This window comes from Macrobrachium nipponense, chromosome 2 (genome assembly GCF_015104395.2).
Source record: "Macrobrachium nipponense isolate FS-2020 chromosome 2, ASM1510439v2, whole genome shotgun sequence".
Classification (NCBI taxonomy): Eukaryota; Metazoa; Arthropoda; class Malacostraca; order Decapoda; family Palaemonidae; genus Macrobrachium; species Macrobrachium nipponense.
Window position 1 is genome coordinate 48,642,461 of NC_087201.1, and position 18,086 is coordinate 48,660,546.

The 18,086-nt window shown below is 37.4% G+C and overlaps 1 long non-coding RNA gene across 1 annotated transcript; it reads left to right on the plus strand.

Annotated features, from left to right (window-relative positions):
• Positions 1-1,322: 1,322 nt before the first annotated feature.
• LOC135221422 (uncharacterized) lies at positions 1,323-5,849 on the plus strand. Its single transcript, XR_010315941.1, has 3 exons — positions 1,323-1,587; positions 1,794-1,878; positions 5,374-5,849. It is a non-coding gene; the product is annotated as an uncharacterized LOC135221422 (long non-coding RNA).
• The last annotated feature ends 12,237 nt before the right edge of the window (positions 5,850-18,086 follow it).

Below are 18,086 nucleotides of genomic sequence, written 5' to 3' on the forward strand. Positions count from 1 at the left end.
GCGGATTGAAGTCCTTATCTATTACCCTCCTTCTCCTGTATGGCCCCGCCTTCATGACCTTGACCTTTCTCTGCCCGCCGATCCTTCCAGGTGTTCATGATCCGTGTGTTTTCGTGTTTCTTTTCTATTGTAGAGTGTATGATTTTTCTTGATAGGCTGTCTTCAAAAGAGTTTCCTGTGTTGCCTGCCATTACATAGTTTGCGCATGTTATGAAGGAATTCTCTACAATCAGTCTGGCAGTTTTGTTTGTGCTCCTGTACAAAAAATTCATATTTTCCCATCCATTTTGTGATCTTTTTCTCAACATGTGATGATATATATTATATATATATATATATATATATATTATATATATATGTGATAATATATACATATATATATATATATATATATATATATATATATATATATATAGATATATATATATATACATATATATATCTATATATCTATATATATATATATATATATATATATATATATATATATATATATATATATATATAAGAATGAAGCGTTTATACATGAACAAAAGAAAAACAAAAAAATCAGTATAAGTATTTTGAACAAATACCCAAAACGGGAATTTTCAATGCTTATTCCAAGGAGGTAGTAAACCCCTAGACTGAGATAACACAGCAGCCACAAATAACATTCTGGATATTACAGTAATAAAAAAAAACTATGTATATATCCTGAATTAAAACTCAGGTATCAGTCTCACAGCAGTAATGCCAGTCTAAATGCGTTTAATTATACTAATATTAATTTGTACTTGGTTGCGAATCATATATCAATGTAGCAAGCTTTATGTAATGTATCCAATCATATGGTGCAGACACACACAGACACACGCATTTATATATATATATATATATATATATATATATATATATATATATATATATATATATATATATATATATATATATAAATGCATGTGTATGTATATACAGAATATTTAATTATATATTGTTACGACAAAATATCCACGCGAATTAAAAGTTGTTTTATCAAAGAGATGAGAAGAAATATGAGACAGGCTGAAACTACAAGTGATTTCGTTAGCCCTTAAAGAAATTACATAACGTGCAAGAAAATCTATTCATCACGTGCTGTATTTTAAGCATCCACGAAAGACAGGTAAAAAAAAAAAGGAGTATGAAATAAAAATAATCCAAAATTAGCGATTTCAAGGATATCCATAGATCGCATTCGATCATGTTCCAAGAAGCAAGACCCTACTAAGACTTTAGAGTCCTTGGGAAATGATGACACTTTCTTAGACCGCGGACAACAACACGAGAGAGAAGAGCTTTGGCATTTGAATCTGCGGACCTTCGACTGTAACATTGTTCTGGGCGGTAGACGTTTAACAGGAGTTTGCTAAGTGGCTAAGTGATACTTTGTTTTCCTCGGGAGTGGCGTATTCAGTTCCTCTTCAATTTATCGTAGCGTAACTGCATGGTGGAGGTGTTTACTTAAAACCGTTTATGACGCGACTAGACTACAGTTGGCGTTTGAGATTTCCATCGATTGTTTTCGCTTCGTTTATCAAGTTATATTAAACTCCGAGATTCTGCAAGGTAACACTGGAACTTGACTGTTATTGCTAATATCGTATATTGGTTCTGGGGATTTTCGAATCTTGATGCGTGTATAGTCTCTTACAAACTTTCCGGAGTCTTGACTATTTTGTGAGAGCCTACCCATAATACGTAGCGAGTAAGCTCTCAAAATTTACAAGATTTAGAGTAAGTTGCGCACACCTCTAAAGCCTTCTCTTTTCCAGGATGTTTTTGGTAAGAGTTTCAGCTTAAGAGTTCCTCTTCTAAAGTTAAAGATTCACTCATGATAAAGCTGCTCTTCAACAACAGGTATGTAGTAGGTATTTTTTCCCGCCAAGAATAGTTAAGTAATTAATTTTTGCCCAAATTTGCTTACATTTTTTTTCATTTAGTTATCATAAATTTAATTTAAATTTATTTAATTAAAATTTTACTCTTTTGCCTTTTTTGTTCATTTTTGTATTTTTTTTTCAAAATTTAGTTTTGGTAAAATTTACTTTAATCAAATATATTTCAATTTTGTAATTTGCTTTTTAATTTTTGTAATTTAAATTTTCAATGTCAATTTTTAATTTTTCAATTTTTAGTTTTTGTAGTAAATTTACTTTTTTACTTAGTCCTAAATTTAGTAAAGTTTGCAATAGATTTACTTTTTTTAATTTGTACATACTGTTTTCGAACAGTTTATGCATTATATCCTCCACCCCTCTTGGGGCGGCGCCCCTGGAGGGGTGGGGGAGCCCCCATATGTTCTGCATAGTAGGTCGTGTGACTTACTATGCAGGTTCTTGGGTGGTTAAGCCAGTATTTCTAAGAAAAACTCCGCAAGGATTGGAAGGAACGGTTTCACGAATATGAAAACCATTAGGGAGCCATATGTCCAAGAAGGGATTGGCTAAGGAAATTTATTTTAAAAGGAACCAAACTAACCTAATGTACCCTAACCTAACCGCGCCTCAGTGGCGTGGAGAGGTCAGAGATGTGTATTTCTGTTGATAGAAATTCACTCTCGACGTGGTTCGGAAGTCACGTGAAGCAGTTAGTTCCGTTGCTGAGTAACCACTGGTTCCATGCATCATAAAAAAACGCCATAAAAACAAATAACCTAACAGAACCTAGTTGGCCGTGTTACTTAGCCGTGGGCTCCGCCCCTGCACACCGCCCCGCCGCCTGAAGGCTACTTTACTTTTTACCATTGGTTACCCTGTAACACTATGCATACGTGGTAGCTTTCCAGGATGGCCAGCACACACAAGCATAATTAGTTCAGAAGTTAATTGCAGGTTAATAAGTTGTAAGGTTAATTGCAGGTTAATTACAGTCGACGGACATAAAATAACGGTAAATTCTTAAGCAACCACAATATTGTAGAAAGTTCATTTCCAAGGAAATGCCAGATGCTGAGCAATTACGCAGATCTATCCTCAAGCAGACTAATCAAACATTCTTTCAGACAGTAAGTGTAGACTTTCTCAATTGTTTAGTTTTCTTGTCAGTTCAGATAAGTATTAGCTGTTGAAATGTGCTTGGCTACCTTCCTCTCGGTTAAGTTTGCAGCTCCCCAAGATTTCAGGACATTATGCCATCAACTTGCAAAATTCACCATTATAACCAGTTAAATTTATGTACAGGTCTGGCGTCTTGGTATGTTTTGCTTGAGAATTCTAACTTCTGATTCTTTTTAAGTTTGTGATTACGTTAAGTCAGTAGAGTTTTAGCCTATTATAAAGGTTTTTCCCGAATCTAAATTTGTAAGCGTATAGTTGGCGTTGGACTTAATAGAATTTTCAGAGGAGTCTTACTAGGTATTTTTTTTCTCGCAATCATAATTTCTTAGGTATAAGGGTTACCCAAAGCTCCTTAAGTGCACGGGTCATTTACGATGATAGGGCTTGCTTATCCAGTAACTAATTTCTTGAAATAAATCAAAACCACGCAAATTGTCCCCAGATAGAGCTTGTCCAGTGTAAAGTTTGGACTTCTGCTGTTAGCAGATGGAATTATTTAGTTTCAGTAACTCATAGCTAGAAACTTAAAAGCTCCTGTTAACCGACAGCACGAAAGCAATTTTTTCTTAGTTGAAAGTATCGAAATTTTAAGTCGTGGATATATTTTGTGTAGTTGGAATGATTACTTTGAATAGGGTTTAGTAAAGTTAAGCTGGTCAGGTATGTTGGTTAGTTTCGATACTATTAGCTTACTCATAGCATAAGCAGTGTATTTGATGCAATCCGCTAACATTGAGTCTGTATATTACTCTATGAATGCAGGCAAATGAGTTTTACTTTTAAGAACACTAGAACACTAGCAATGGGTTTTACTCTAGGAACACTAGCAATGGGTTTTACTCTAGGAACACTAGCAATGGGTTTTACTCTAGGAACACTAGCAATGGGCTTTTACGCGTACAACTAGCTATGCTTTACCGGGCGTTTTACACTAGCTATGGGCTTTACTCGCGTACACTAGCTATGGGCTTTACTCGCGTACACTAGCTATGGGCTTTACTCGCGTACACTAGCTATGGGCTTTACTCGCGTACACTAGCTATGGGCTTTACTCGCGTACACTAGCTATGGGTTTTACTCGCGTACACAAGCTATGGGTTTACTCGCGTACACAAGCAATGGGTTTTACTCGCGTACACAAGCTATGGGTTTACCAAACTCCGGCAATGAGTTTGATACTCGTGCACAAGCAATGAGTTTCGAAGTTACTCTTGAATACTGGCTATGAGTTTGTAATGTTACTCATGAGCACTGGCAATAGTTTTTGATGCCATCAATGAACGTTGGCAATAAATTTACTTTCCATGAACCCTGTCAAATGCATGTTAGGCTATCCGTGAACATCAATGAACGTTGTCAATGAATTTACTTTCCATGAACTGTCAAATGCATGTTGGGCTACCCGTGAACAGTGAGTAAATGGTGCTATCAGCACTGATCATGATGCTGTTCATGATCACAAGGCACAGAGACATTCTTACTATCCTTGAATAAGGGCAGCGCTTTGTGGAGCTGGTCATGACATAAGCGGGAACTGCGATGCTTCTTGAACAGTTGCGTTGTGGAAATGTTCATGAACACAGGCTGAGAGTTTGGGATGCTATTCATTAATCATGAGCTTCCAATGGGATCCACCAACAAGGCTTTGAGTATGTGAAAACGCATTAACATCGATAAATGAGGTTGTGAAGACTATCATATGAGTTGGATGCAATTGTTGGCACCCATTAATTTAGTGAATGAGATACTGTAATGACCGTTCGTGCTCGCCAAGCTATCCATGACAGTCGGGAGTTTGATCGTATTTGCTGTACATAAAGCACCTGAAATGTTGAAAAGGTCATCAGGCAGTTAATGCATGTACCAATATTTTTGGACAGTATACTAAGGTAGGAGCTGTTGAGTCTTTGATAATTAGTGGCAAATCTGATCTGTGTGATGCAATAATTTCCTAACAAAGAGCTCACACTGCTCAACTATGTTGCTTTATTTTAAAGTTCAGCGGTTTCGTTAACTGTTACCAGAGTTCTTGAAAGATCAAAGGTAACACACTTTCTAAGAATTTATATAAAATTTTTTAGTTGTCTGTATAGTGAAAATTTTTAGCTTTAAATGGTGTCAGAAGCTGAGTAGCATTGTAAAATATAAATGTTTTAGTTTTAATGCATAATTATGCTAAAAATGTTTTCTGTGGGCAATAACCTTGTTTGGGATTTGATTGGAGAAATTCGTGGCTTTTATAACACAATAATCCTTAACGTAAAAGAAAACTTTTTCAGCTGCCGTTGCTTTTCAGTTACAGGTCACAACTTGCTGGAGGAACCAGAATTCAAGAAAATGTGCAGATACGGGGCGGACTTGCGAACCTGAAGTGTAAGGCTTATTTTTCTAGTGATCCAAGATGTCAATAGTTGTAGGCTTCTATTAATTTAATTTCTAAATATTCTATGCTGCGCTTTTCAGTAAGATCCTGATAGGTTTGTAAGTTAGGTTCCTCGGATATTCAGCTTTCATAAACCTACCATTTGTCTGTGTATTCTTTTTTTCTTATAATAAATATTGGTCTTAATTTTCAGTTTTTGACTTCTTCCTCGGTATTTTTTAGGAAAAAAAGAATGTGGAATATGATTTATCATCCATATAATTGCAGATATTGAAGGTCAAAACTTAATTTAGCAATATACACTTGTTTTACAGTTCATGTGTGAGTGAATACTAATGTGAAAGGCCTGTATCAAAAATAAAATTATAAATGTAAGCAAATTAATGTAATCCACCCTCATGGAATTGTTGGAAACTCCATTTGTTCGACACTTAGTGGAAATGTAGTTTTGGTATTGGTTGTGACGACTCAAATGCCCTTAGCTATTTTGAGGAACAACTAGCTGATATGACCCCATACTAATGAATAAAAAATGTACGGTACCAAGAGCGCCGTTAATTGTATTTGAAAAAAATAAAGAAATAATTTGTATTGTTTTATGGAACTGGTACAAAAAAATAACATTCAGTGGTATGAAAATATGATAATGTGGTAGCCAGTTACACTTAACATGGACAATAGTCTTATGGTATGTGGTTAAATATAGGATTTAACGCAGGTGAATTTTCTCGATTTTCTTAAGGATTACAACAAAAATGCTGGAATACTGAAACTGTATTGCGCGGTGGTCGATGGTGGGTGGGTGGGGGGAAGTGGTGGAGGTTTGGTAAACAAATCTGGTTGACTTAACAGGAGAGATGTTTTTCTTTTACCAAGAGTATTTAATAATTTGCTTTTACTATTACCGTTTAATAGGTCACTTAGATTCATTGGTCCCATGGATTTGCTTTTCGCCAAAATTTAAAATTCCACTCTAATGTCACTAGTACGGGGTAATGACCATTTATTTTCATAGCTACCAATGAAACCCACTGTAGGCCCCTCATGTGGCGCATTGGAGACATTGCTACTCTTCGCAGTGTTCCTTCGTCCCCTAGCCACAACCCCTTTCATTTCTTTTACTGTACCTACGTTCGTATTCTCTTAGATTTTATCCTACCCCGACCCATCAATTGTTTCATAGAGCAACTGCTAGGTTTCTCCGGTTTCCCCTTTTCAAGTCTTTCTACTCTCAATTTTCCCTTTTACCGCTGAATGACTTCATAGGTCCAGGCGCTTGGCCTTTGGCTTCATACTTTATCCATGAAACCAATTTAAAGACTAATAATTATCAGGACTGGTTGGTTAGGATAGTAACTATGACTGATACTGTTGGCTTAGCGAGTTTGTGAATTCTGGCACCGATCAGGAGATAAATGAGCAAAATAGTCGAACCTGGTAGGGAATGACGTTTGGAGGATTTCGACAGACTGCCGTTAGATATGGAATACTTCGTGTAGATGTATCATATGAAATGGTATTTGAGTTAATGGGTCTCTTGAATTGCTATAGTTTCTGCTTATTACGAAAATGAAAATTAAAGTAAATGACAGGCTATAAAAACGTTTTTGGTACATAGGCCCCGTATTTTACAAATTCTCGATACGGTTTTTAATAAACTGGTTGCGCTAGAACAGAATGGTTGTGGTAAAATGTTACTACTATTTAAATACGTTTAGTTAATGGTAAAGACACGAATCTTGAGAAACCGGTACCAGGCACGAACAATAAGCATTATAATAAATGAAAGAAGAAACTCGTAAATTATGGAGGTTATTTACCAGGATGGTTGCCTTAATATATTTGGAAAAATGTAAACGCACTAAGGGCACTAGCCGATCCAGATAAATTTCATGAGCCCACCCAATTGATATCTATCTATCTCTATCCCTACATCTGTGTACATCTATCTCTGCATTTATATACATTTATCTATGCATCTATATGCATTTATATACATTTATCTATGCATCTCTATGCATTTATCTATACATCTATATACATGAAATATTTGTCGTATCATAGTATACATTTTCTTCAGCATACCATTCAATATTTAATTAGAAATTATGAAGTGGACAACGATCGCTTGTTGTCAGTAAATTCCGATTCCATTAATATCATCATTATTTTTTCTCAAATTTATTCATACATGTAATAGATTTTTGCTCCATTTTTGTTACTTAAATCTTCAGTATATTTGTCATTTTTCATGGGGGCCACGGGCCCAGATGGCCCCCATCCCCCTAGATCCGCTAGTGACTAAGGGTTTCTTGAAGACAGATCTCGGGATGCTGCTAAGTCTGTTTTTACACAAACCGTCCTGTCGTTCAATATGGGTCGTGCTATGAAGCCCAAAATAGGTTTGCTTAGCGAGTTTTATCGTAACTGAACGATCTTTGAGGTGAAAAGGGAAGAGAAAGAAAGGGGTGAGGTCTTGGAATTGGAATTAGAATATAGAATCTAGGCCCAAAGCCTCTTGAGGTCATTCGGCGGAAATTGGCGGTAAGGTGGTTTGAAAAATGTTGCATCTGCACTGTGAAACAATTGCTAGAGAGGAGAAAGTCAGATGGAAGAAAGAGAATATGAAGGGCCGTAGATAAAATGGAATGAAGGAGGTTGCAGCTAAGAGCCGAAGGGACGCTACAAAGTACCTGAAGTAATGCCTACAGTGCATCACGTTAGTTGCACTGGCGGCACTACCCACCCACAGGAGAGTTTGTGAATTGCTTAAGTTGAGGATGGCAGACTCGACAAAGAATTGCTTAGGCCGAGGAGGATAACCAGAAATTAAGGGAGGAAGTGAGGGGTGAAAACAAATTGCTTAGGCCGAGGAATAACATAGTATAAACCCTTCTGGCCCCAACTTTCACAGTACCTCCGTTCATATTCTCTTTCTTGCATCTTACTTCCCACCCTCTCCTAACAATTGTTTCACAGTGCAACTGTGAGGTTTTTCTCCTGTTACATTTAAGGTCTTGTCCAGGAGGCAGGTAGTTGCTAAAAACTTCATCAAACAATCGAAGTCGGAGAAGGACAGGCATGTCGAAATCAGATGGCTTTATTATGATTGACGACGTTTCAAGGCTTAAAAAATAAAAACAATTTACAAGCATTAAAATAACTCCGACAAAAACCGAAAATATGAAATTACAATTTTTATAAAGGGATTAAAACTGATAAATAAGTTTGAAATAAGAATAGAAGGCGCACCTATATTTTAAGAAGAAAGAAAGTCGAGAGAGAACGAAGTGCAACTTGGGGTTCCAGGAACACAGGCGTGGAAGAGAAGTGGCAGTTTGACTGCTGAACAATCTATTCTATAATAACTAATAAAGAATGATTCCAGAACCGTTAGAAGTGGGTCACTCGAGGCTCTACCCAGTATCTCAAAATCATCATTTTATTCTGTTTACATTGAAGCACATGGTCAAGTACGTTAAAGATTTCAGTGTTCGACAACTTAACCACTGTTCTGTAGCCAACACCACGATGAGAATCTGTTCTCACCTTCAGCAACCTCCGTGTGCAACCGACATATGTCCCAGGTCACATCTGGGCACATGAATTTGTATATTACACCGGACGTCACTAGTGGGGTTAGCATTACTTTGAACTTAGAGCGCCAATCGTTAAGGGGTTTCTTGGTATTAGCTTTAAATTAACATCCGGAATATGGCGAATGATGATTTTATATTCTTCATAAAAGGTCTTTTTATGTATTAATGGAAGCCTGGCAAAAAAGGTCAGTTTAGGAACAGTAGGTTCAGCGAATTTTGGACTGAAAACTTTGTTTAAAAATTTTTAACGTTTCTAAAAAAACAGCTTGAATGGGAAGCAGCTGTCAACGAAATAATTCTGAAGATATATTATTTCCTTATGGAAAGCGATCCAATTAGAAGTCAAACTAAAGGCCTTATATAATAGAGTCGATAATGGATTAAAATTAAAATTAAAAAGCAATGGCTGAAAAAGTTAGAACCTAGACCGCAAATGTGTTTGTTCTAAGAATCGTGGTATTAAAACGATCATTATTCCTAAAAACTAAAACGTCTAAAAAGGATATCCTGCTATCGCTTTCGTATTTAATGGCAAACTTGACATTTTGAATTATATCATTAACATATTCAAAAAATGCTCTTTGCATCGCCCGCCTTCTGAACAGCAAGAAGGTATTATCAACATAACTTCGGTTAAGTATATCTTTGTTTTACCAGACCACTGAGCTGATTAACACATCTCCTAGGGCTGGCCCGAAGGATTAGATATTTTTACGTGGCTAGGAACCAATTGGTCACCTAGCAACGGGTACTACAGCTTATTGTGGGATCCGAACCACACTATATCGAGAAATGAATTTCTATCACCAGAAATACATTTCTCTGATTCCGCGTTGGCAGAGCCCGGGACTCGCATTTCGGCCCATCGGATTGGCAGCCAAGCGCGAAAACCACTCCAGCGGGGAACTACATAACTTGGGTCTGTTCTCCTCCAGGGAGCACATGAAGACATTAGCAAAGGAGAGACCGAGTCGAGATCCAATTGCCATACCATCAATTTGTTTATGAAACTTCCCATTAAAAACGGAGGTAGTGTCCAGCACTGCCAATTGCAGTAAGGGGCAGTAACTTTTTAAAATCCGATTTGTTAAAATTGTTTAAAACGGTGTTATGGGTGATAGAGAGCTTATCGAAAATAATCTGAATGGCCTCTTGCACAGGTGCATCAGAAAACAATGATTCCACATTCAAGCTAACCATAAATAGATCGGAATCATAGATCGCAATTCCGACATAAAACTGCTTCTTTAAGGCTGTGATTAGTTAATGTTAGAGGAGTAAGTAGGGGTAACAAGAACTTAGCCAATTTGTAATTCGGTGTGTCATACGAGGTCAAGCTACGTAGGTCTGATAGGAGTGCCTTCTATGTATTTAGGAAGCTGTATTCTCTAGACCTTGGCCCGTACTATATACCAAAAGAGGCTCCCGTGCTATGTAAGGCTGATACTCATCATTGTTGATGCTATTGTTATCTTTTAAATATTTCAGAAACCGATCAATGCGATTCTCAACCTTAAAGATAGGCAAAAAAATCAGGACTTCTTAGTTTTAAAAATTTTGAATTTTTATTTAAAATTTCCACTTTTTTAATATATTCGGTTTCATTTTGAATAACTGCACCTTTGCCTTTTCCTCGTCTGGTAATATGCTGATCCTTGTTATTTGCCAGTTCCTATAAAACGTTCAAAACTTTCTTACTAAAGAATTGTGTCCATTGCGTTGTTAACGAATAAAAAGTCTTTTGGGCTAATACCTGCATTTGTGTATGAAGACTCATAACATCAGTGTTGAATTGGAGGTTTTCTAACCTTGAGAAAAGCAGTTATAAAGTACCATAAAACTGGTTTTATTTGGGTTTATAGCAAGGTAGGCAAAAATCAAGACCAAACGACAGTAAATATTCCTCCCTTTTTGATAGAGAAACGACGGCGATCTTAATTAGACATCTGATTTCGACATCACGCCTGGCCATCTCCGACTTCGATTATATATGTACATGTATATATATGTATGTATATATATACATATATAATGTGTATATATATGCACAATATATATATATATATATATATATATATATATATATATATATATGTATATATATATAATATATATATATATATATATATATATATATATATATATATATATATATATATATATATATATAAGCTGCTTTGGTACTTGAAGATTCCGTTAAAAGTCCTTCGGATAATACTCGCAACCCCACGTAACGAAGGAAGGATACGATCCTATTAAATATAATTTCATGGCAGTTCCAATTCTTGGGGCATCATTATCAAAACTTTATTGGCTAACGATGCCATCTGCAAATACTGCTTCATTCAATTAAAAACAAAGCTCAGATACTTTTATGACAGAGAAAAGGTTATTCTTTGATATTTTTAGTCCTGTACGATTTAATTTTACAGAGGGCTCAGAGTTAGGTATCCTTTGCAGACATGACGTTTCCGTCTGAATATGAGCCCAATATAATAAGTGTTGGTTTTGTGACAGATTTTGACTTCGTTCTTGTGATTCCTTTCTCTCGTGAAATCCATATCAACGATGCGTCGCAGTTCTCATTAAGGACCTATATAATGTCTAGTGACTTTTAAACTGATAAAGTTCTGCGCAAATAAAAAAATAATTTTGAAAAGCTCATCTTCCACTTTATTTTGGGAGGAGATAACAAAGCCAGTTGTGAAATGCAGATATTCGCTAGAGAATTTTGGTGGCAAAAGAAAAGAAAAAGTACATCAGAAGAGGACAGTTTATTTATTTATTTATTTATTTTTTTTTGCGGCCACTTGAAGCATCCATATTTAGGGTTGCAGATCATAAATTAGAATTATTATAAATTCTGTCATACAGAATTAGCCTGACTGCAGTGTACCAAGGACAAAAAGAGTGAAATACAGTGAGTTAGTAAACTGTCAATAAATGTTATTTATGCAATAAGGAAAAAGGCCGACTTTGGAAACGTACATTTATGTATCAATCTCCTAAGAATCGTGAGTCATTGTGTGAAACAGTTCGGTACAACGCCATCAGTTGCGGCTAAATGTTAGCTTTCTACAATAAGAATAGAACGATGAGGAAACAAAGCTTCCTGTCCTTTCAGGCTGTTGTCGTCAACATTAAACATGGAAAAGCAACACACTCAAAATGCCACCTGAGTTCACAGCCAAACTCAAGAGCACTGTAGCCTTATGTCCTTTTGAGGAAAACACACGGAAGAGAGAAGAAGAGTTTGGGAAAATACGAAGAAAATAAGAAGCCAGAAAATCAATAGGCAATTTAATATACACACTATTACACAACAGTTTAATTGAATAGAGAATTTAGGCCAAAGGCCAAGCACTGGGACCAGTGAGGTCATTCATTGCTGACACGGAAATTGACAGTTAAAGTTTGAAAGGTGTAACAACAGGAAAACCTCGCAGTTGCACTATGAATCAATTGTTAGGAAAGGGAGGAAAGTAAGATGGTATTAACCTACTAGTGATTTCGTATGGTGGAATGCCGTATTCTTTACAGGATGTAAATAAGTTTAAGTTCATAATTCAAATGAAACTCTTAAATTACATGACTTAAAACATTAGCATAGTTTCTAATTTGTTAATACGAACGGTCAGTGAAAATATTCTACATCTATTTCGTCATTTGTCGGGGTTGCAGGGGTGGGGGCGGGTTATTAAAAATCTCTCAACGTGTTCTGAATCCACTGCATTTTGCAACATTACCTTTAACTTTCATTTCTTAAGAATTACCGTTATAAATGCAAGGACAGTTCAAAGTACGTTAAATCACTCACCCATAAGACCAGTTAATGTCCTACTGCCCTACTCTTCTTTCTCGTCCCTCTCTTTTTTTTTTCTTTTCCTTGCTATATCTGTTGTCCTTTTCCTTTCTTTCTTAACCCTTATTACCTCTCTCTCTCTCTCTCTCTCTCTCTCTCTCTCTCTCTCTCTCTCTCTCTCTATTTCATTTTATTTACCATAACATGAAGTGGATTTTCCGCATTCTTATTTCTATTGCTTTTCATTTTTCGATTATTCCTTCTCTCACTTCAAGATAAGTTCTGTCTGGTTCCAGCCCTTGCTCTCTCTGGTTCCAGGGCCTGTTCTGTCTGGTTCCAGCCCTTGCTCTCTCTGGTTCCAGGGCCTGTTCTATCTGGTTTCCAGCCCTTGCTCTCTCTGTTCCAGGGCCTGTTTCTGTCTGGTTCCCAGCCCTTCTCTCTCTAGTTCCAGGGCCTGTTTCTATCTGGTTCCAGCCCTTGCTCTCTCTAGTTCCAGGGCCTGTTCTGTCTGGTTCCAGCCCTTGCTCTCTCTAGATTCCAGGGCCTGTTCTGTCTGGTTCCAGCCCTTGCTCTCTCTGATTCCAGCCCTTGCTCTCTCTGATTCCAGGGCCTGTTCTGTCTGGTTCCAGCCCTTGCTCTCTGATTCCAGCCCTTGCTCTCTCTGATTCCAGCCCTTGCTCTCTCTGATTCCTCTCTTCTGATTCCAGCCCTTGCTCTCTCTGATTCTAGCCCTTGCTCTCTCTGATTCCAGGCCTTGTTCTGTCTGGTTCCAGCCCTTGCTCTCTCTGGTTCCAGGGCCTGTCCTGTCTGCATAAAGGTTGAGCTCATTCATTTATCGACTGACACATCTCAATTTCCCACCTGCCAAAAAATAGACTGCTGACATTTTAGTGGACAACACCTGGCTGATACCTCATACGTCATGAATTAATCATTTCACTCTATCATTAAAATACACAATAAGATATTGACAGGTAGTTGTTAAACAAAGAGCGGGACTATAAAAGTATTCGATGAAAGATCAGAAGCAGAAATTATGCAGGCAAACAGGCCGGGTGTTCAAATACAGCGCATTTACTATTCCATGCAAAAGTTCAGTTCTGTCTGTCTGTCTGTCTGTCTGTCTGTCTCAAGATTCAAGCATGTAAAATAATATTCTTTAATAAACTGTATTATTTACTACGTATGTAAATATATAAAATACCGCATATTACAGATGGTATACTATGAACTGCATATTTTGTACAGAAACATAAATAAAGTCAATGTACGGTAAAAACCAAAATCAGTACACATACTAACAAGAGTTTCCATCCGGCTTCACTCCGAAAAAAGAATCTATATGTATTACTTACCTGCCACTACCGAGAATAACGACAAGAAAGCACAGCAATGGAACTTAAAAGTGAGAATTGCATATGCAAATAAATATAGCCCCAATGTCAATCCTTCCAGAAAACTTTTCGTGAAATGTGTCTTATCTCATGATCCAACGGTCTCCTACGTCCCAAAGTCCATCGGAAAATGTCCAACACAGGACGGAAGACGTCACGTTCATCAAAACTTTGTAAAAGCTGACAGAGGGAAGGGAAAGTATGACAACCAGATCATTGCTTTCTGGGAACGTTGGGAAGACGCGTATACAGACACACGAAGACACACTAACGCACACACAATTATAAACTTACCTCTGCCCACTGTAAATACGAGGCTGATCCATGTTCAGGATTAAATATTCCTTCAAGTATAGTTATACCTACCTGACCCGATTACCGCTCCTTTCCTTCGCAAGTTAATCTTCACATGTTAAGTTAGATTTGAAACTCATCATTCTTCACGATCTTAGAATTGTGTGCAGTCTGCATGAAGACGAGTAGAGGTTTTCCCCAAAAACGAAATCTTTTGCTCTGGAGAGGATGATTTCGGAAACACCGAGATAACAATAATTGCCGCTTTCTTCTGTCTCCCCCTGGATCTGAAGTTTCTCGTTGTAACACTAAAAATTCCAAAGAATCTTCACTGAAAAGTTATATATGCAAAAGAGCATTATGTTTGAATGTGACGTGAATATATAAGCATTACGCACTGATGAAACTTAAAGAAATCTCTGTTCAATGTAAAGGTGTATTTCAAGTCTCAAGGTGACCCTAGATAAAGTTCCTGGGCCTTACATATAACAATGCCCCATGATGTTCTTATGTACTCATGTGACATTCCTTTGCACTTGCGTCATATTATTCTCGTGTTTACATAATGTTGTTATTTGTTGGTAGTGTTTCTCAACCTTTTTTGTCCCATGCACCCTTTCACCATTTGTCATGCACCCTTTCGCGATTTGTCAGAATGTCTTCCCCCCGGCTCCCTCTCCTTTTCCAAAATTGTCTGCCTTAAAGGTGTATTCCAAATAATATGCATTTAATACTAAAAATCCTTGGTCACAATTCCTCCCCTGAAAGTCGGAATTCCCCCTGGTTGAGAACCACTGCTAAAAGCCCTTGTGCTAGGAAAGTGGTTTCCTGTTCTTGTATAAGGTTTCCATGCGGTCTTCTAATGCCTCCAGTGCTCCGAAAAATTTTGTCTTGGGCTTGTCTAATGTCCCCGTGGTGTCTTTTTAGAAACCCATTGCACTTGTTTAAATGAGGTCCACTAAGGAATAAAGAGCAGAACGGAAGTTGAGTCATAGTGCTGGAGAAAGAGATCAGATCTCAATTTTACTCCGATAGGATGAGGATAACCTGGTCGAGGCCCTCGCGTTTTTAAAAAAGTTAAGATTGCGTGATTTTTCACGGGTGACGGATCGCTCACGTCCACTTGAACCACAATAATGGACTAAACAGGAGGTTTGTAATACACTTCTTAGGTCAACATACGCAAAGTGGGTTTCACAGAAATGCGTCTGTGAAGTCGTTTCCAATCGCGGGGATAAGTGTTTTCAAACAAGGCGGAAAATGTTGTTTAAACGAAGCGGCAAAAGCGTTCAACCAGACTAGCTAGCAGCGCCAAATGATGCAGATGATGGATGGCGCTCAACCGATGCAGAGAAAAAAAAATGCACCGGTTTCCGAGAGAGAATCCAGCTCTGAACGATTAAATAATATTAGTACTGCTGCTATAGAAGGAAAAAAAAATATGCTGACAATACGAAAAAGATGAAGGTTGTTAAATGTTATTACTTACAATATGAAATCGATAATTTTGAATAAGCCAAAAGTGCTAAAACATGTTAATCAAACTTTCACGTGACAGATTTGTAGTCCTGCGAAAAAAAAAAAAAAAAAAAAAAACTGGCGCTGTGCCAAATCTCCCTGAGCACCATCACAGCTGTATCCCCTTGATCGGTATGTCAGATTATCGCTTATTCTCTGAATATCCCATCTAGGCTTACACTGTTTTTTTTTTATTTATTTTTTTTTTTTTATCAGATATAACTACAGAAAACAATGGAACCATAACAGATATATTTAGATAGATGTTAGAGTATGAATCGACAGTGACTATTGTCTGGTTTTGTACTGAGGCCGTCCATATGGGTAAAACGTCTAGATGTTTAATATATATATATATATATATATATATATATATATATATATATATATATATATATATATATATATATATATATACACACACACACACACACACATATATATATATATATAACTTGAGAAAAGATGGAAATATATATTTCATTGTACTCGTGTGCGTTATAGAAATAAGTTTTCAATGATTTAAAAATGGAACTGGCATTGGATTTGCAATTTTTTGTGCTTTGGTTTATCACAAAGTAGTTGTCGACTCTATTCTGTGAATTGGAGAACAATGTATACCTCGGTGTTCTTTGTTCCCGAAGTCAGTGTGCTAGAGATGACTGGGGCACTTTTCATTTTTATTTTTGACGAGGAACAAAAGCAAAATACCTTCTCTCTTTCAATGATTCCTTTTGTCATCGTCCACAGAGCACTTAAATATTATTCATGGGACATTAACAAGCAACGTATCTCAGCAGGGCGCGAAACATTTAAGTCCTAATTATGTATAGCAATCTGTGGATATATGGTACTGAATACTACGTGTATTGCGGTATTCGGAAAAGTTATAATTTTTTACTTTTTCAACTACTTGTGCCGAGATTTGGAATTCATTAGATTTTCGATCAAAACTTGTTGTACAGATCGAGATAAACGTCTTCATTTCATGGATTAACTCTGGTCTCACAAATACTCCTTTCACAAAAGTTCTATGCAAAACATAAAGTATGATTTAGCAACATCCTGTCAACATCTTGATAAACTAAGTCTGAATATAATTATCTGCACAAAATTTATAATTTTATGAAATGATGCACCTCTGAAAGGATCCTTCTACACGTTTCAAGAATATGTGGAAACTGCTGCCTTGCAATCTTACTGTTAAGTAAAAGGCTAGGCCCACTGCCAATAACTGTGGAAACTGCTGCCTTGCAGTCCTACTGTTTAGTAAAAGGCTAGGCCCACTGCCAATAACTGTGGAAACTGCTGCCTTGCAGGTGGAATTCTTAGTCAGAGGCGAGGCCCACCGCTAATAACTTTGGGAAACTGGCTGCCTTGCAATCTTTAGTGTTTGTAAAAGGCTTAGGCCCACTGCCAATAAACGTGGAAACTGCTGCCTTGCAGGTGGAATTCTTGTCAAGAGGCGGAGCCCCCGCCCCAATAACTGTGGGAACTGCTGCCCTTTGCAGTCAACTGTTTAGTTAAAAGGCTAGGCCCCTGCCAATAAATGTGGAAACTTGCTTGCCTTGCAGGGGAATTCTTATTCAGAGGCGAGGCCCCACTTGCCAATAACTGTGGAAACTGCTGCCTTGCCAATCTTATGTTTAGTAAAAAGGCTAGGGCCCACTGCAATAACTGTGGAAACTCTGCCTTGCAGGTGGAATTTAGTCAGGCGAGCCCACCGCCAATAACTGTGGAAACTGCTGCCTTGCAATCTTAGGTTTAGTAAAAGGCCTAGGCCCACCCCTGCCAATAAACTGTGGAAACCTGCTGCCTTGCAGTCCTACTGTTTTAGTAAAAGGGATAGGACCACTGCCAATAACTGTGGAAACTTGCGCCCTTGAAGGTGGAATCTTAGTCAGAGGGAGGCCCACCGCCAATAAAACTGTGGAAACTGCTTGCCTTGCCAGTCCTACTGTTTAGTAAAAGGCCTAGCCCCACTGCCTTACCTGTGGAAACTGCTTTGCCTTGCAGGTG